At 44.3% G+C, this 21,435-nt stretch overlaps 1 protein-coding gene across 1 annotated transcript in view; it reads right to left on the bottom strand.

Annotated features, from left to right (window-relative positions):
• The window catches only part of LOC126469601 (uncharacterized), a 164,182-nt gene extending 143,156 nt beyond the window's left edge, over positions 1 to 21,026 (bottom strand). Inside the window, exon 1 of the mRNA XM_050096724.1 lies at positions 20,938 to 21,026. The gene's annotated coding sequence lies outside the window, so the exon portion shown is untranslated. The remainder of the gene's footprint in view (positions 1 to 20,937) is intronic.
• Between the last annotated feature and the right edge of the window lie 409 nt (positions 21,027 to 21,435).

The raw sequence follows: 21,435 nt of genomic DNA, 5'->3' as shown, positions 1-21,435 counted from the left end.
GAAAGAGAAGTCAAAGGAATCCAAATTGGCATTAGAAAAGATAATAGATTCAATGTGAAGTGTTTAGCTTTTGCAGATGACCTTTCAATCCTCACAAATAATAGAAAAGAAGCCAGAAGTTACACGAAATTGCACAAAGAACTGGCCTGCAAACTTCGTATGAGAAAACCCAGTGCCCGCATCTCGTGGTCGTGCGGTAGCGTTCTCGCTTCCCACGCCCGGGTTCCCGGGTTCGATTCCCGGCGGGGTCAGGCATTTTCTCTGCCTCGTGATGGCTGGGTGTTGTGTGCTGTCCTTAGGTTAGTTAGGTTTAAGTAGTTCTAAGTTCTAGGGGACTTATGACCACAGCAGTTGAGTCCCATAGTGCTCAGAGCCAGAAAACCCAGTACACAGAAAGAGTGCCACAAGATAAATTGCCTATTGTGACAACCCATGGGAAAATTGTACAAGTACCACATTTTAAGTACCTGGGAGAGATCATCCAGCCATCAGGGATCAACCTAAAGGCCAATGAGGAAAGAATAAAAAAGCTACAGAAAGCATATAAACTCACATGGAACTATTATAACAGAAAGTCCATATCCATTAACGCAAAATTGAGGCACTACAACACTGTCGTACTTCCGGAGGCACTGTATGCATCTGAAACAACACAAATAGGTGGGCAAACTAAAATCAAAGAAATAGAGAAACAAGAAAGGAAAATTCTCATGAAAATTTTTGGCCCGATACAAGAGCAAGGAATCTGGAAGAAGAGACCAACATCATAATTATATAAATACACAGACAAGGTTACGGATACAATAAGGAAAAGAAGAGTGCAGTTCTACGGACATATCCACAGGATGAATGAAAACAGAATTTCAAAGCGAATTCTTAAAGTCATCAACTCAGGCAGGGGAAAAACAAAATGGATAAAAGAAGTTGAAGAGGACCTCAGACAAGCAAACAGAACAGTAAACGATGCAGAAAATGGAACTGAATTCAGGAACATAATCAAAAAACATAAATTTGACACCACAACACAGAAGAGACCAGGATGCAAATGGACAGCGGAGCGAAAGAAACAACACAGTGAACACATGAAGAAAATTTGGGCTCAGAAGAAACATAAACAATCATCATAAAGGAATTCAAGTTCAAACGCTCTCTTAAATGGGAATAATCGAAAATAATAATAATAATAACAGATATAACAATAATATACGTAGCCACCACAGCGCAATCAACGTACCGAATGAGCTACAACGGCTACACCTTACGTTATGCACTGAATCGCCGAAGAAACTGGTATAGGCGTGTGTATTTAAATACAGAGATATGCAAACAGGCAGAATACGACGCTGCAGTCGGCAACGCCTATATAAGACAACAAGTGCTTACCGCAGTTGTTCATATGGTTCAAATGGCTCTGAGCACTATGGGACTTAACATCTGAGGTCATCAGTCCCCTAGAACTTAGAACTAATTAAACCTAACTAACCTAAGTACAGCACACACATCCATGCCCGAGGCAGGATTCGAACATGCGACCGGAGAGGTCGCGCGGTTCCAGACTGAAGCGCCTAGAACCGACGGCCACATCGGCCGTTGTTAAATCGGTTACTGCTTCTACAATGGCAAGTTATCAAGATTTAAGTGAGTTTGAACGTGGTATTACAGTCGGCGCACGAGCGATGGGACACAGCATCTTCGAGGATACAACGAAGTCGGGATTTCCCTGTACGACCATTTCACTAGCGTACCGCGAATTTCAGGAATCCAGTAAAACATCAAATCTCCGACACTGCTGCGGCCGGAAAAAGATACTGCAAGAACGGGACCAATGACGACTGAAGAGAATCATTCAGCGTGACATAATTGCAACCCTTCAGCAAACTGCTGCAGATTTCAGTGCTGGGCCATCAACAAGTGTCAGAGTGCGAACCATTCAACGAAACATCATCGATATGGGCTTTCGGAGCCAAAGGCCCACTCCTGTGCCCTTGATGACTGCATGACACAAAGCTTTACACCTTGCTTTGGCCCGTCAACACCGACGTTGGACTGTTGATGACAGGAAACATGCTGCCTGGTCGGACGAGTCTCGTTTCAAATTGAATCGAGTGGGTGGACGTGTATGGGTGTGGAGACAACCTCATCAATCCATTGACCCTGCATGTCAGCAGGGGACTGTTCAAGATGGTGTAGGGCGTGTGCAGCTGGAGTGATATGGGACCTGTGATACGTCTGCATACCACTCTGGCGGGTGACATGTACGTAAGAATCCTGTCTGATCACCTGCATCCATTCACGCCCATTGTGCATTCCGATGGACTTGGACAATTCCAGCAGGACAATGCAACACCCTACACGTTCATAATTGCTACAGTGTGCTCCCGGAACACTCTTCTGAGCATAAACACTTCCGCTGGCCATCAAACACCCCAGACATGAACATTATTGACCATATCTGGGATATGTTGCACCGTGGTGTTCAGAAGAAATCATCACCCCCTCATACTCTTACGGTTTTGTGGACAACCCTGCAGGATTCATCGTGTCAGTTTACTCCAGCACTACTTCAGCCATTAGTCGAGACCATGCCGCCATGCGGCACTTCTGCGTGCTTGCAGGGACCGTACACGATATTAGGCTGGCGTACCAGTATCTTTCACGCATCAAGATGTGGTAGTTACACTACTGGACATTAAAATCGCTACACCACGAACATGACATGCCACAGACGCGAAATTTAACCGACAGGAAGAAGAAGCTATGATATGCAAATAATTAGCTTTTCAGAATATTCACACAAGGTTGGTGCCGACGGCGACACCTACAACGTGCTGACATAAGGAAAGTTTCCAACCGATTTCTCATACACAAACAGCAGTTGACCGGCGTTACCTGAAGAAACGTTGTTGTGATGCCTCGTGTAAGGAGGAGAAATGCGTACCATCACGTTTCCGACTTTGCTAAAGGTCTGATTATAGCCTATCGCGATTGCGTTTTATCGTAATGCGACATTGCTGCTCGCGTTGATCGAGATCCAATGACTGTTAGCAGAGTATGGAATCGGTGGTTCCAGAAGGGTAATACGGAACGTCGTACTGGATCCCAACGGCCTCGTATCACTAGCAGTCGAGATGACAGGCATATTATCCGCATGGCTGTAACGGATCGTGCAGCCACGTCTCGATCCCTGAGTCAACAGATAGGGACGTTTGCAAGATAACAACCATCTGCACGAACAGTTCGACGACGTTTGCAGCAGCATGGACTATCAGCTCGGAGACCATGGCTGCAGTTACCCTTGACGCTGCTTCACACACAGGAGCGCCTGCGATGGTGTACTTAACGACGAACCTGGGTGCACGAATGACAAAACGTCATTTTTTCGGATGAATCCAGGTTCTGTTTACAGCATTATGATGGTCGCATCCGTGTTTGGCGACATCGCAGTGAACGCACATTGGAAGCGTGTATTCGTCATCGCCATACTGGCGTATCGCCCAGCGTGATGGTATGGGGTACCATTTGTTACACCATCTCTTGTTCGCATTGACGGTACTTTTAACAGTGGACGTAACATTTCAGATGTGTTACGACCCGTGGCTCTACCCTTCATTCGATCCCTGCGAAACCCTACATTTCAGCATGTTAATGCACGACCGCATGTTGCAGGTCCTGTACGGGCCTTTCTGGATACATAAAATGTTCGACTGCTGCCTTGGCCCGCAGATTCTGCAGATCTCTCACCAATTGAAAACGTCTGGTCAATAGTGGGCGAGCAACTGGCTCGTCACAATACGCCAGTCACTACTCTTGATGAACTGTGGTATCGTGTTGAAGCTGCATGGGCAGCTGCACCTGTACATGCCATCCAAGCTTTGTTTGACTCAATGCCCAGGAGTATCAAGGCCAGAGGTGGTTGTTCTGGGTACTGATTTCTCAGGATCTATGCATCCAAACTGCGTGAAAATGTAATCACATGTCAGTTCTAGTATAATATATTCGTCCAATTAATACCCATTTATCATCTGCATTTCTTCTAGGTGTAGCAGTTTTAATCGCCAGTAGTCTATAAAGAGATGATGGAACCGTAGAAAATTGTAGGTAAATGCGGAAGGATCGTCGCTTGGTGCAAAGATTACAGTTGACGATGTGTCATGTATTGCCCACAAATAGGGGCAATTTTCCGTTACTGACTGCCGAATAGTCACTGGGAGCAGTCACGTCCATTAAATACCTGCAAGTATTTTTTATAGTGGATTGCTAACATAAAATTAATCCCATAAAAAGCAGATGCCAAACTTAGATTCAGTGTTGTGTACACCCGGTACCTAACAAAAGCGGCGTTCCAGAGATACTCGAGTATTTCTTGATAGTGTGGGACTTTTACCAGATAGCACTGACAGACTAAATAGAGAAGATCCAAAGAAAAACAGTATGGTTCGTCACAGGATCGTTTAATAAGCGTGAAAACTTCACGGATATTCTCATTAAAATCCAGAGACATATGCTACAAGAGCGGCATTGCGCTTCACAGTGTGTTTAATTTTTATATTTCCTAGAGCTTACTTTCCCAGGAGAGTCAACCAGTATACCTCATTCTACCCTACACATTTCGTCAAAAGAGTACAAAGACAAAATTAGAGAGATCTGAGTTCGTACGGAGGTTTACCGACAGGCCGTATTGGAAGGGAAACGCAGGTGACCGCCATCTCCCCAAATTTTTTACATTACTTTCATTGTCTCCCTTATTTACATTATTCTGCATTCTGAGTTGTTGATGAGATCTTCAGTCAAAAGATTGATTTGATGCAGCTCTCCCTGCTATTCAATCATGTGCAAGCTTTTTCATCTCCAAGTACCTGCTGCAACCTACATCCTTCTGAATCTGCTTAGTGTATCCATCTCTTGGTCTCCCTCTACGATTTTTACCCTCTATGCTTCCCTCCAGTACTAAATTGGTGATCCCTTGATGCCTCAGAATGTGTCCTACCAACGGATCCCTTCTTCTAGTGAAGTTGTGCCACAAATGTCTCTTCTCTCCAATTCTATTCAGTACCTCCTCATTTGTTACGTCATCTACCCATCTAATCTTCAGCATTCTTCTGTAGTGCCACAAATCAAAAGCTTCTATTCTCTTCTTGTCAAAACTGTTTATCGTCCATGTTTCACAACCATACATGGCTGCACTCCGTACAAATACTTTCAGAAAATACTTCCTGAGACTTGAATCTGTACTCGATATTAAAAAATTTCTCTCCTTCAGAAACGCTTTCCTTGCCATTGCCAGTCTGCATTTTATATCATCTCTACTTTGACCATTCGTAGTTATTTTGCTGCCCAGATACTAAAACTCATCTACTACTTTCCTAATCTAATTTCCTCAGCAACGCCTGATTTAATTCGGCTCCATTCCGTTATCCTCGTTTTGTTTCTGTTGATGATCATCTCATAGCCTCCTTTCACGACATTGTCCATTCTGTTCAATTGTTCTTTGCTGTCTCCGACAGAATTGCAATGTCATTCATTAGAAAACCTCAAGGTTTTATTTCTTCTCCCTGGATTTTAATTCCTACTCCAAATTTTTCTTCGGTTTCATTTAATGCTTATTCCATGTACATATTGAATAACACGGGGACAGGCTACAACCGTGTCTCACTCCCTTCTCAACCATCGCTTCCCTTTCATGCCCCTCGACTCTTATAACTGCCTTCTGGTTTCTGTACAAATTACAAATAGCCCTTCCTTCCCTGTATTTTACCCCTGCCACCTTCAGAATTTGAGTCAACATTGTCAAAAGCTTTCGCTAAGTCTACAAATTCTATAAACGTAGGTTTTCCTTTCCATAGAATAGCTTCTAAGATAAGTCGTAGTGTCAGTAGTACCGCGCGAGTTCCTACATTTCTACGGAATCGAAACTGATCTTCCCCAAGGTTGGCTTCTACCAGTTTTTCCACTCGTCTGTATAGAATTCATCTTAGTATTTTGCAACCGTGACTTATTAAACTGATAAAAAAAATGGCTCTGAGCACTATGGGACTTAACTTCTGAGGTCATCAGTCCCCTAGAACTACTTAAATCTAACTGACCAAAGAACATCACACACATCCATACCCGAGGCAGGATTCGAACCTGCGACCGTAGCGGTTGCGTGGTTCCAGACTGTAGCGCCTAGAACCGCTCGGCCACCCCGGCCGGCTATTAAACTGATAGTTCGGTAATTTTCACACCTGTCAGCACCTGCTTTCTTTGGAATTGGAATTACTCTATTGTTCTTGAAGTCTGAGGGTATTTCGCCTGTCTCATACATCTTGCCCACCAGATGGAAGACTTTGGTTATAACTCATAAATCATATCAGCTGTGAAGTCAACTGAGAAGTGGTAAATGGTCCAGACAAACAACGCAATAAAAAAAAAGAACAGTGGACATGCGGCGCGTGGGATAGGCCGAGCTAGGGTATATTGTCATTTTAAATACGTCATGTCCATGTTCCACGAAAATGATGTCTGACAAAATTTAACTCCCTTCTGAGCTCTTCCAAACACTGATTTGCGTTCTTTAACGGTGGAAGCGAACTTGACTCCTATGTGAAACCTAAGCTGTAAGATAAGACATTACTGAAATAAAAAAGCATTGCGCGCTCCCTTATGCTGACATTGCATTCTTCACTGATACAAAAACAATATCGAATGTGGACTCTTGACTTGACTCTCTGCTATGATGATATTGTTGTGCTGCAAACTGAACACCTATTTCTTATTTTAAGTCATTGTCTTGTCTTTCTTTTGTGCGTTTACAGTACAACTGTTAACACCTTTAATCGTTAGTCACGACACGGTGCGCAGAGGTTTAGTTTTCTTCTAGGTGAAGTTATAGACTTTGTGGCGAGCAGGGCTGTTTACTTATACGGTTCTACCTATTGGTATTACTTTGCTGTTTTAAAGCCTGGCATATTATCTACATCTACGTAATTACTTTACTATTCAAAATTAAGTGCCTGGCAGAGGGTTCAATGAACCACCTTCAAGCTGTTTCTCTACCGTTCCACTCTCGAACGGCTCGCGGGAAAAACGAGCACTTAAATTTTTCTGTGCGAGCCCTGATTTCTCTTATTTTATCGTGATGATCATTTCTCCCTATGCAGATGGGTGCCAACAGAATGTTTTCGGAATCGGAGGAGAAAACTGGTGATTGAAATTTCATGAGAAGATCCCGCCGCAACGAAAAACAGCTTTGTTTTAATAATTGCCACTACAATTCAAGTACCATGACTGTGGCACTAGCTTCTCTATTTCGCGATAATACAAAACGAGCCGCCCTCCTTTGAATTTTTTCGATGTCAATCGTCAGTCCCACCTGATGCGGATCCTACACCGCACAGCAATACTCCAGAGTAGGTTTGACAGGTGTAGTGTAAGCAATCTCTTTAGTAGGTCTGTTGCACCTTCTAAATGTTCTGCCAATCAATCGAAGTCTTTGGTTTGCTCTACCCACAACATTATCTATGTGATCGATCCCTAAGTATTTAGTTGAATTTACAGCCGTCAGATTTGTGTGAGGTATTGCCTACTCGAAATTTAGCGGATTTCCTGTAGTACTCTGACACTCTCTCCAATATTTCGCGATAATACAAAACGTACTGCCATTCTTTGAACTTTTTCGATGTACTATCTGGTAAGGATCCCACACCGCGCAGCAGTATTCTAAAAGAGGATGAACAAGCATAGTGTAGGCAGTCTCCTTAGTAGATCTGTTGCATTTTCTAAGTGTCCTGCCACTAAAACGCAGTAATTGGTTAGCCTTCTCCACAACATTTTCTATGTGTTCGTTCCAATTTAAGTTGTTCGTAATTGTAATATCTAGGTATTTAGTGGTATTTACGGCATTTGGATTAGACTGATTTATCGTGTAACCGAAGTTTAACGAGTTCCTTTTCGCACTCATGTGGATGACCTCACACTTTTCGTTATTTAGGACCAACTGCCAATTTTCGCACCATTCGGATATCTTTTCTAAATCGTTTTGCAGTTTCTTTTGATCTTCTGTGGTCGATAAACCACAGCGTCATCTGCAAACAACCGAAGGCGGCTGCTCAGATTGTCTCCCAAATCGTTTATATAGATAAGGAACAGCAAAGGGGCTATAACACTACCTTCGGGAACGCCAGAAATCACTTCTGATTTACTCGATGGCTTTCCGTCAATTACAACGAACTGTGACCTCTCTGGTAGGAAATCACAAATCCAGTCACATAACCGAGACGATATTCCGTAAGCACACACTTTCCCTACGAGTCGCTTGTGTGGTACAGTGTCAAAAGCCTTACGGAAACCCAGAAATACGGAAACAATCTGAAATGCCTTGTCAACAGCACTCAACACTTCATGTGAAGAAATAGCTAGTTTTGTTTCACAGGAACAATGTTTTCTAACCCCATGTTGACTGTGTGTCAATAGACCGTTTTCTTCGAGGTAATTCATAATGTTCGAACACAACATATGTTCTAAAATCCTGTTGCATATCAACGTTAACGATATGGGCCTGTAATTTAGTGGATTACTCCTACTACCTTTCTTGAATGTTGGTGTGACCTGCGCAACTTTCCAGGCTTTGGGTACGGATCTTTCGTCGAGCGAACGGTTGTATATGATTGTTAAGCATGGAGGTAATGCATCAGCATACTCCGAAAGGAACCTAATTGGTATAGAGCCTGGACCAGAATACTTGCTTTTATTAAGTGATTTAAGTTGCTTCACTGTTCCGAGGATATTTACTTTTACGTTACTCATGTTGGTAGCTGTTCTCGATTCGAATTCTGGAATATTTAAAATGGTTCAAATGGCTCTGAGCACTATTGGACTCAACTGCTAAGGTCATTAGTCCCCTAGAACTTAGAACTAGTTAAACCTAAGTAACCTAAGGACATCACAAACATCCATGCCCGAGGCAGGATTCGAACCTGCGACCGTAGCGGTCTTGCGGTTCCAGACTACAGCGCCTTTAACCGCACGGCCACTTCGGCCGGCCTGGAATATTTACTTCGTCTTCTTTTGTGAAAGCATTTCGGAAGACTACGTTTAGTAACTCTGCTTTGGCAGCACTTTCTTCGACAGTATCTCCATTGCTATCGCGCAGAGAAGGCACTGACGTTTTCTTGCTGCTAACATATTCGCAATGGTACTTGCAAAGTAGAGGAGGGGCAGTTTAGCAATGATACTGAAAGCATGCTGTCACATAATTGGTTGATGTTGAAATTACTGTGAAATTGCTAAAATGGTTCACACAATCAACTGTGCTGCTTATTATTACATTACATCGATGGTGTCTTTTCCAACCCATCCATCCACTGGTACGCTGTTGGTTAATACACTCCTGGAAATTGAAATAAGAACACCGTGAATTCATTGTCCCAGGAAGGGGAAACTTTATTGACACATTCCTGGGGTCAGATACATCACATCATCACACTGACAGAACCACAGGCACATAGACACAGGCAACAGAGCATGCACAATGTCGGCACTAGTACACTGTATATCCACCTTTCGCAGCAATGCAGGCTGCTATTCTCCCATGGAGACGATCGTAGATATGCTGGATGTAGTCCTGTGGAACGGCTTGCCATGCCATTTCCACCTGGCGCCTCAGTTGGACCAGCGTTCGTGCTGGACGTGCAGACCGCGTGAGACGACGCTTTATCCAGTCCCAAACATGCTCAATGGGGGACAGATCCGGAGATCTTGCTGGCCAGGGTAGTTGACTTACACCTTCTAGAGCACGTTGGGTGGCACGGGATACATGCGGACGTGCATTGTCCTGTTGGAACAGCAAGTTCCCTTGCCGGTCTAGGAATGGTAGAACGATGGGTTCGATGACGGTTTGGATGTACCGTGCACTATTCAGTGTCCCCTCGACGATCACCAGTGGTGTACGGCCAGTGTAGGAGATCGCTCCCCACACCATGATGCCGGGTGTTGGCCCTGTGTGCCTCGGTCGTATGCAGTCCTGATTGTGGCGCTCACCTGCACGGCGCCAAACACGCATACGACCATCATTGGCACCAAGGCAGAAGCGACTCTCATCGCTGAAGACGACACGTCTCCATTCGTCCCTCTATTCACGCCTGTCGCGACACCACTGGAGGCGGGCTGCACGATGTTGGGGCGTGAGTGGAAGACGGCCTAACGGTGTGCGGGACCGTAGCCCAGCTTCATGGAGACGGTTGCGAATGGTCCTCGCCGATACCCCAGGAGCAACAGTGTCCCTAATTTGCTGGGAAGTGGCGGTGCGGTCCCCTACGGCACTGCGTAGGATCCTACGGTCTTGGCGTGCATCCCAGCGTCGCTGCGGTCCGGTCCCAGGTCGACGGGCACGTGCACCTTCCGCCGACCACTGGCGACAACATCGATGTACTGTGGAGACCTCACGCCCCACGTGTTGAGCAATTCGGCGGTACGTCCACCCGGCCTCCCGCATGCCCACTATACGCCCTCGCTCAAAGTCCGTCAACTGCACATACGGTTCATGTCCACGCTGTCGCGGCATGCTACCTGTGTTAAAGACTGCGATGGAGCTCCGTATGCCACGGCAAACTGGCTGACACTGACGGCGGCGGTGCACTAATGCTGCGCAGCTAGCGCCATTCGACGGCCAACACCGCGGTTCCTGGTGTGTCCGCTGTGCCGTGCGTGTGATCATTGCTTGTACAGCCCTCTCACAGTGTCCGGAGCAAGTATGGTGGGTCTGACACACCGGTGTCAATGTGTTCTTTTTTCCATTTCCAGGAGTGTACATAATGACTGACTGTCACCGCTTGTTTGAGATGGAGATAGAGTCTTGCTGGAGTGCAACACCTTATGTGGGGGGCTAGCAACGAAACAGTTATCATGTACATGACTGCAGTTTGAGGAATCAGTCGAAACGGAATGCAGAGCCATCAGCTATCCTGTCACTGTGACAGATGAGTTTAAATGTAGTGGTCGGCAATCACCTTCGAACAGACATTGGGAAACGCTCCACAACACCACAAAACTCTTCAAGTTTCCTCATGTTGTGACTGTCATTTGTTTATTTTCTGTGTCTTTTAATTATTTTCTGTGAGAGGCAATGCATCAGAACGTGTTAATATCAGTTTAGACCTGACAGAGACCTCAAAGTTGTTACGGAAAAAACAAAATGTATGGTAGTGTACAGAACTTGTTACAGCAGAAAAGAAAAACATGTTTCAAACAACAACGCAGGGAGCCCTTTCTTGTGACTCACGGTATAGTCTGTGGGATACGGTCATCCTCTTACAGTACAAGTGTTGACACTTTACACTGGTCTGTGCAAGCGACTTCGATCGCTGGCTGCCTGCTCCAAAGGACCAATACCTGTATGTTTAATAGGATCGCCACATTGCCTCGATGCCAACATGTAGATGGTATTTGTTTTCGATGTATGGGAAAAGAGAGATGCTGTAAACATCTTGTCGATTTCTCTATCGTATGGAGATATCAAAGCTTTTATAGTTCGTAATTTTTCTCTGTTGGATGGTACATAAAACGATGATAGAGTGCTGAAGTGATAGACATGAATGGACCCTGAGGGATGACACTCAAAATACTGAACTTGACAGTGAAGAAGATGACGAAAAAAGAAACCGTAAGTGAAACATAATGTAAATAGATACACACACACAACCTTTCACATAAATTATTAATCTCAGTCATGGCTACAACAGTTTAGAAAGCGTAATTTTTTCGTAAATGAATTGCCTACATTAAGTTGTATATAGTCGCAGGTGACAAACTGTAAAGAAAAACAGACACTATAAAAACTTAATACAGTACGAAAACCACACCATGTGGTAAGAAGGTATGAATACACTATTTTCTGTTCTCCTCAAAAACCTGTAATTACGATTTAGAAACTAATATTTATATGTATTTAAATAGTAATGAACATTCCTTATGTTTAACAGCCATAACAAAAAAAAACCACTGATGAAGCTGCAACTGCAGTGAAACATGTCTGGGACAAAAAACAAAATTGTGCTTTGCTAAAGGCAGACCCCATTCAAAAACACATGTTACTGTTAAAGCAAACACAGACAAAAGAGCTTCAACAACAAGTTGAACATATACTTTGTTAGGTTGGTAACATGTTGGTAAACAAATCAAAGAGGAGGAAACACATAATGAAGCTACAGTATTTACATTGTTAAAAGCACAGTGTTAGAACAAATAGCAATATGTAATGGTAAAAAAAATAGTAACACACCACAAAAAAGAGGGAGAAACATGGTGAACAGTGTGAAAAAGTTTGGAATACAAAATTGTGCTTATGTGTTGGAAATAAAAGTGGTAGTGTGACCTCTGGACCAGATGAGAGAAAACGCAGATCACAGTAAAGTGTAAGTTATTACTTATTTATTTAAAAAACGCCAAGTGAACTGTTTGATAATTTAAAAATAACAAAACTGTATCGTTATAGCTCCTGTAAGTAGGCTGTTTAGGTTTTTATATTGGTAACACCACGTAGCGCTCTGTATGAAAATCACTGGCTGTGCTGTGTGCAGTCTGTGGCTGGTTAGCATTGTTGTAATATTCGCAATTGTAGCGTTGGGCAGTTGGCTGTTAACAGCGCGTAGCGTTGCGCAGTTGGAGGTGAGCCTCCAGCAGTGTTGCATGTGGGGAGAGAAATGGCAGAGTTTTGAGAGCGAATGATCTGGACGTGTGTCCATCAGAAACAGTAAATTTGTAAGGCTGGATGCCATGAACTGCTATATATATATTATGACTTTTGAACACTTTTAAGGTAAATACATTGTTTGTTCTCTACCAAAATCTTTCATTTGCTAACTATGCCTATCAGTAGTTAGTGCCTTCAGTAGTTAGAATCCTTTATTTAGCTGGCAGTATTGGCGCTCGCTGTATTGCAGTAGTTCTAGTAACGAAGATTATTGTGAGGTAAGTGATACATGAAAGGTATAGGTTATTGTTAGTCAGGGCCATTCTTTTGTAGGGATTTTTCAAAGTCAGATTGCGTTGCGCTAAAAATATTGTGTGTCAGTTTAGTGTTGATCAGAATAGGCAAAGAGCGAAATGTCTGAGTACGTTCAGTTCCGCTCAGCTGTTTGAAAATCAAATAACGTAAGGGGTTTATCAGCACAGTAATTCATAAATTTTTCTAAGGGGATGTTTCATAATCCCACTGAACATGCCTTTGAGCAAGAAAAAGGCGAAATGCGCCTGGGAAAAATGAATTAAGTTGCAGTAAGGAAAGGCTGTTTTATTTACAAAACAAGTATTTTTGCACTTGCTGCGGAGGATGGACACGCAAACAAACTCGTCAAGGGGAAGAAACTCTAATAAAAATGTCAGAGATTGTAGAGGGTAGAGAAAACTTGTGTCACGAATTTTTAGCCCTGGGTAGCTGATGCCAGTAGAAACCAAAGTTACTAATGTTGTGTAGATCGATAACACAGTTTTTAAACTATGGAAACTTGGCACCATGCGCTCCGATTGGCTGCGGGATTGCCCTGTTGCCGGATGCTCTGGACAACACGTGACCGCAAACGCTTTGCCTGCCTCTATCGAGTCTGTTTCCCCACGTCGCCGGTGAATTACTGTAAACGTTTGCGGGTGTGGGTGGCGTCTTTCTGGGCACCGTTCCTCATACAACCATTGAGCTTCATGCACATTACCTTCAGCTAGTCCATAAACAAAAACCATATGCCGTTGTTCTTCAAACGAATACTGTATGTGCTCCGAAGCAAAGCTTACGTGTGAATGACTCTGACGTGAGGTGGAGACAAACGGCAAGACCTATTTGACACGTGTGCGTATCACGTTGGAGAAGTGATGGGGCGAGGGACATTTGTATGTGTGAACTGACAACTGTAGTCAACCGACGAATGGCAACAGGGCAATCCCACAGTCAATCGGAGCGCGTCGTGCCAAGTTTCTGTTATTTAGTAATTTTGGTTCCTACTGGCATCAGCTATCCAGCGTTAAATTTCGTGACACAATTTTTCTCCACCCTGTATATACAACAGTGGGTCAACGTTCCTGGAAACCTAATACCAGACACTCCTGAAACCAGGCGTGTCTCGTAAATGGGTAGGAGAGCAGAGGGAGTGTACAGTTCTTCACTATGCTTGCCAAATATACACCATAAATCACGAAATGCAGTGAGCTTGTCTGCTGTTCTACTTTGAAATCTAGTATGTTGGTCATAAGATCTCCATTATTGATCAAAAAGTGGGATCGGTGTTTCTTCATAACTTCTCGGAAAAATGGGGACCCGTATACTAGGGACCGCGCATCAGTACAATAGACGTGCACATTTTTTAGAGCTCCACACACAAAAAATATACCAAATAATGTTTTATTTCCCTTTGGTTGGTATCTCCAGCATACCATTGCGGCGATGTGAACTTTGCTCTTGAATCAGCCATTTTATTGTTTTTGTACGTAATTGTTAGTGAAACCATGTCATTACTAAACAACAGTTCCAATAATTTCATGGGAGACGTTACGTTTGTTGCCTCGGCTAGTCCACCATGCACTTGTACCACTATATTCATTGCTGGCACTCTCGACACTTTTTTATCGAAGGGGCGTGTGTTTCAACAATACCCATTTCTGCTATATAAAATTTTCCTTACTTGGCGATCATCTTCATCTGATGAATCAACCTCAAATGGCGTTACATCGAATTCGTTATTCTCCTTGTCGTCTGTGATGTGAATGTCAATAAGTTCACTCATATCTTTGGGTGAGTCACTGTAATACACGTTTTCAGCCTCTTGACGCTCAAATTCTCTTATTATTTCTTCTGGATCTCTTAATGTTTTGTCAGAAAACATTTTATATGTCTGTAAAAGAAAGTACCATCTATTTTGTAAACAAAAAATTAACATAAATAACAATACAGGGTAATTTTTTACCCCGACGGATAAATTTCTCAATTTACATGTTAAAGGATGATGGAGAATAAAGCCTGAGAGATTATAGCCTCCTCAACGTGAACAACGAAATTGAATGGAACAGTAAACAATGACTCTTGCCCGAGAAGCCAGTAGTGCCAACATAGGATAAAAGATTATATGAACTGGGGTAATGTTTTACCCCACCTTGTTATCTAGGGTTAACTGAAAATAGCTCTCTATAGGTACAACCACTTACCACTCCCATAATATTATTAACCATCCACAGAAGGCTTATTCCTGAATCCTTTTTATTTACACAGCAGATTGCATCAACCGAAACTTGGGAGCAGTAAAAATATTGACTGGATGGGCAAGTAGCATCAACCGAAACTTGAGAGCAGTAAAAATATTGACTGGAGGGGCAAGTAAATAACGCGTGTCGTCCATATCTTTTGCTTGCTTCCTCCATCGTCACGTATCGCTCATCTTTAGTTGTCAGAAATCGGCAAAAATCGGAGCCATCGATCAAGTAGTATATCTGCTCCATCACCCGCTTGCCGGCCTTTGAGATCCTAAAATATTCCGCGAAATAGCAGTAACAATTTAATATCTTTGAAAATGGGCGTAGGCGGCAGCTGTGTAAATACAGCGCATTGTTATCATATTAGCTATGTTAGTGACAGTAGTTTTTTGAGGAGTAGTCGTTTCATTATGATGTTGCTTAGACGAAATGACTCTGTAACAACAGAACGATTAATTCTTAACCGTCTTCCTTTCGTTTTTCTACATCTACATTTATACTCCGCAAGCCACCCAACGGTGTGTGGTGGAGGGCACTTTACGTGCCACTGTCATTACATCCCTTTCCTTTTCCAGTCGCGTATTGTTCGCGGGAAGAACGACTGCCGGAAAGCCTCCGTGCGCGCTCGAATCTCTCTAATTTTACATTCGTAATCTCCTCGGGAGGTATAAGTAGGGGGAAGCAATATATTCGATACCTCATCCTGAAACGCACCCTCTCGAAACCTGGACAGCAAGCTACACCGCGATGCAGAGCGCCTCTCTTGCAGAGTCTGCCACTTGGTTTCGCTAAACATCTCCGTAACGCTATCACGCTTACAGAATAACGCTGTGACGAAATGCGCCACTCTTCTTAGGATCTTCTCTATCTCCTCTGTCAACCCGACCTGGTACGGATCCCACACTGATGAGCAATACTCAAGTATAGGTCGAACGAGTGTATTGTAAGCCACCTTCTTTGTTGATGGACTACATTTTCTAAGGACTCTCCCAATAAATCTCAACCTGGCACCCGCCTTACCAACAATTAATTTTATACACTCCTGGAAATGGAAAAAAGAACACATTGACACCGGTGTGTCAGACCCACCATACTTGCTCCGGACACTGCGAGATGGCTGTACAAGCAATGATCACACGCACGGCACAGCGGACACACCAGGAACCGCGGTGTTGGCCGTCGAATGGCGATAGCTGCGCAGCATTTGTGCACCTCCGCCGTCAGTGTCAGCCAGTTTGACGTGGCATACGGAGCTCCATCGCAGTCTTTAACACTGGTAGCATGCCGCGACAGCGTGGACGTGAACAGTATGTGCAGTTGACGGACTTTGAGCGAGGGCGTATAGTGGGCATGCGGGAGGCCGGGTGGACGTACCGCCGAATTGCTCAACACGTGGGGCGTGAGGTCTCCACAGTACATCGATGTTGTCGCCAGTGGTCGGCGGAAGGTGCACGTGCCCGTCGACCTGGGACCGGACCGCAGCGACGCACGGATGCACGCCAAGACCGTAGGATCCTACGCAGTGCCGTAGGGGACCGCACCGCCACTTCCCAGCAAATTAGGGACACTGTTGCTCCTGGGGTATCGGCGAGGACCATTCGCAACCGTCTCCATGAAGCTGGGCTACGGTCCCGCACACCGTTAGGCCGTCTTCTGCTCACGCCCCAACATCGTGCAGCCCGCCTCCAGTGGTGTCGCGACAGGCGTGAATGGAGGGACGAATGGAGACGTGTCGTCTTCAGCGATGAGAGTCGCTTCTGCCTTGGTGCCAATGATGGTCGTATGCGTGTTTGGCGCCGTGCAGGTGAGCACCACAATCAGGACTGCATACGACCGAGGCACACAGGGCCAACACCTGGCATCATGGTGTGGGGAGCGATCTCCTACACTGGCCGTACACCACTGGTGATCGTCGAGGGGACACTGAATAGTGCACGGTACATCCAAACCGTCATCGAACCCATCGTTTTACCATTCCTAGACCGGCAAGGGAACTTGCTGTTCCAACAGGACAATGCACGTCCGCATGTATCCCGTGCCACCCAACGTGCTCTAGAAGGTGTAAGTCAACTACCCTGGCCAGCAAGATCTCCGGATCTGCCCCCCATTGAGCATGTTTGGGACTGGATGAAGCGTCGTCTCACGCGGTCTTCACGTCCAGCACGAACGCTGGTCCAACTGAGGCGCCAGGTGGAAATGGCATGGCAAGCCGTTCCACAGGACTACATCCAGCATCTCTACGATCGTCTCCATGGGAGAATAGCAGCCTGCATTGCTGCGAAAGGTGGATATACACTGTACTAGTGCCGACATTGTGCATGCTCTGTTGCCTGTGTCTATGTGCCTGTGGTTCTGTCAGTGTGATCATGTGATGTATCTGACCCCAGGAATGTGTCAATAAAGTTTCCCCTTCCTGGGACAATGAATTCACGGTGTTCTTATTTCAATTTCCAGGAGTGTATGATCATTCCACTTCAAATCGTTCCCTACGCATACTCCCAGATATTTTACAGAAGTAATTGCTGCCAGTGTTTGTTCCGCTATCATATAATCATACAATGAAGGATCCTTCTTTCCATGTATTCGCAGTACATTGCATATATCTATGTTAAGGGTCAGTTGCCTCTCCCTGGACCAAGTGCCTATCCGCTGCAGATCTTCCTGCATTTCGCTGCAATTTTACAATGCTGCAACTTCTCTGTATACTACAGCTTCATCCGCGAAAAGCCGCATGTAACTTCCGATACTATCTACGAGGTCATTTATATATATTGTGAAAAGCAATGGTCCCGTAACACTCCCCTGTGGCACGCCAGAGGTTACTTTAACGTCTGTAGACGTCTCTCCATTGAGAACAACACGCTGTGTTCTGTTTGCTAAAAACTCTTCAATCCAGCCACACAGCTGGTCTGATATTCCTTAGGCTCTTACTTTGTTTATCAGGCGACAGTGCGGAACTGTATCGAACGCCTTCCGAAAGTCAATGAAAATGGCATCTACCTGAGAGCCTGTAGCTAATATTTTCTGGGTCTCATGAACAAATAAAGCGAGTTGCATCTCACACGATCGCTGTTTCCGGAATCCATGTCGATTCCTAAAGAGTAGATTCTGGGTTTCCAGAAATGACATGATACGCGAGCTGAAACACGTTCTAAAATTCTACAACAGATCGATGTCAGAGATATGGGCCTATAGTTTCGCGCATCTGCTCGACGACCCTTCTTTAAAGCTGGAATTACCTGTGCTCTTTTCCAATCATTTGGAACCTTTCGTTCCTCTAGAGACTTGCGGTACACGGCTGTTAGAAGGGGGGAGAGTTCTTTCGAGTACTCTGTGTAGAATCGAATTGGTAGCCCGTCAGGTCCAGTGGACTTTCCTTTGTTGAGTGATTTCAGTTGCTTTTCTATTCCTTGGACACTTATTCCGATGTCAGTCATTTTTTCGTTCGTGCGAGGATTTAGAGAAGGAACTGCAGTGCGGTCTTCCTCTGTGAAACAACTTTGGAAAAAGGTGTTTAGTATTTCAGCTTTACGCGTGTCATCCTCTGTTACAGTGCCATTATCATCCCAGAGTGTCTGGATATGCTGTTTCGATCCACTTACTGATTTAACGTAAGACCATAACTTCCTAGGATTTTCTGTCAAGTCGGTACAGAGAATTTTACTTTCGAATTCACTGAACGCTTCACGCATAGCCCTCCTTGCGCTAACTTTGACATCGTTTAGCTTCTGTTTGTCTGAGAGGTTTTGTCTGAGTTTAAATTTTCACTGAAGCTCTCTTTGCTGTCTTTACACCCACCCTGTACCTTCGCTATTGGCGAGGGACTACCTCACCATCAATCGGTTAGGACGTGGAAATTTGTGGAATATGAAACAGTATCCGAACAGATGAAAATTTTTGTCGTGCCCTTTTCGAAGCTGAAACCTGATGTCCTTTTGGAAGGTGAAACCTGATGATTTATTGAAAATTTGATCTACAGTTGTCTCGTGAGCAGCAAACGGTATACATTACAATTTATAAGTAACTTTTTATTGCTTTTTCTCCTGCTGGTACTTAGTGCTTGGTCGTTTCGCATCAAGATTCCAATATCGTCATAATTTTCCTCGTCTATAAACGGAAAATGTTGTCTGAAAATTACAGATTCACAGATGTGCGTCTTGAGAAAGTGTAGTCTTTAATGCTTGTTCATCTAGCTAGCACGTACGTAGCTTCTATTTTTGATTGCTATATAACTGCATCTCTCACATTTTAGTACTCTTCGAACAGTCCTAAGTTGCTGTGTTCCTTTAATTTCTACAGCAATTCTGTTGCATTTCATCGAGGCTTACAACGTTCTAGTGGCCTTTTCCTCCACGTACATCGCAGCCGCTTGCCAACTCTCTGCAGAGTTTGTCATTTTATGCAAATTTAGACACCGAAGGAAAAATTATCCTTTTCCGCGAAAATGCTGATTGTCTGTCTTCTGCCGCGTTTCCTACATTTTTAACCGAACGTATATTCTTTCGCGACCAAATCTATTAAAGCTCTGGGGGTCCAGTAACTGATTACTGAGAAACAGCTCTGCTTCGCTGTAATGGACTTTTCTTCTTGCGCACTGTGTAGATTTGTAGATTTGCCGGGAATCAAATATATGAGTGAAAAACCCAGTGAATTTCATAATTTATTGTTGTACGCTATAAATTGATCTTCACCACGTCAAGTGGTCCGCCCCTGGTAGCTGAGTGGTCAGCGTGACGGTATGTCCTACCTAACGGCCCGGGTTCGAGTCCTGGCTGGGTCGGAGATTTCCTCCGCTCAGGGACTGGATGTTGTGTTGTTCTTATCATCATCATTTCATCCCCATCGACACGCAAGTCGCCGAAGTGGCGTCAACTCGAAAGACTTGCCCCAGGCGAACGGTCTACCCGACGGGAGGCCCTAGCCACACGCCATTTACATTTTTACCACTTCAAGTACGTCGGAAGTTCATTAGGAGAACGTTAGTGTTTCCCATCTACAAAGGAATCTCCCTGTCGCATTCCCCTCAGATTTAGTGGTAAGATGGCCCAGTGGACAACAGATCAAAAGCTGAACACAGACAAAGCATGTAAACAGGAAGAAGGTGTACTGAACTGTGAAAAAAGAAGCAAAATCGTACCAGTGAACGGTCCAAGTTCACGATGAATAACACTGACCGCACTTTTGTAGCCATGGCGTCGTGGTTATGTGGTCACGGAATTGGACTGCAAAGGGGAAAATCCGTGTTCAAATCTCCCTCATACCCCATTTCTTTCACAAAATTATGAACTTTCTGTCCGGTCATGGGCGTGTCTGTTCGTTGTATTCCAATTTGTGTCTGTTTGCAACAGCGAGGGGTAAGGAAGGGACCTCCAAACAGACAATCTGCCATTTGTTCTACACAAGTACTACTTATGACTCTGGCGTTCCGTTTTGGAAGTTTTGACTCTTGAATTCCTTTGTTGCAATATAGTTCACACCCGCTTATTTGTTGTTTTCGTTTCTGTGAACGATTTATGCGACTTCTCGCCTGTTCTCACTATTCATCATATTTACTTGCGACGGTAATATATTGTTACCGCATGACACATATTCAGTAACTAATGTATAGCACGACAATCACCAAGACTACAGAATGAAAACACACACATCAACGACCGGACGGAAAGTCCATAATCTTGTTAAAAAAAGAAAAAGAAAAAAGCGCAAAAGGGAAAACTAAATACGTACCTTCCGCTTTTTGGTGCCACACCGTGACCACACAACCACGACGCCGTGAGTCTTGTGTTTTGCTCGATGTTGCACATGCTGAGCCTGGACAGTTAACTGTTTCTGTTTTGCTTCTTTTTTCACAGTTCACCTTCTTCCTGTTTTTATGCTTGACCTGTGTTGTGTACTGGGCCATTTTACCACTAAATCTACGGGGGTGCGATATGGAGTTTCACTCGGAAGACACAATAAACTTCTTGGAAATGACTACTCTTTATGAATACTTCTGGCTGTATGCTATACGCATGTGTTTCCCGGAACGACGAAATAATCTAGCACGTGTCTATGGGGTATAACAGGAATTACTTCAATATTGGCGCTATAAAGCAGTTCAGACATTTAGCGCTATCTACTAGCACAGTGTGACTATTCAAGATGGCAGTTTGGTGCTGCCATCTATTGCACCTGTCAGCTCGACACCCGTCTCGTGCTGCCCTCTACGCTACGAAACTTCTGTAC

The sequence above is a fragment of the Schistocerca serialis genome, chromosome 3, assembly GCF_023864345.2.
Source record: "Schistocerca serialis cubense isolate TAMUIC-IGC-003099 chromosome 3, iqSchSeri2.2, whole genome shotgun sequence".
NCBI lineage: Eukaryota > Metazoa > Arthropoda > Insecta > Orthoptera > Acrididae > Schistocerca > Schistocerca serialis.
Note: the sequence above shows the minus strand (reverse complement) of the source record. Positions and strands in the feature narration are given on the sequence as shown.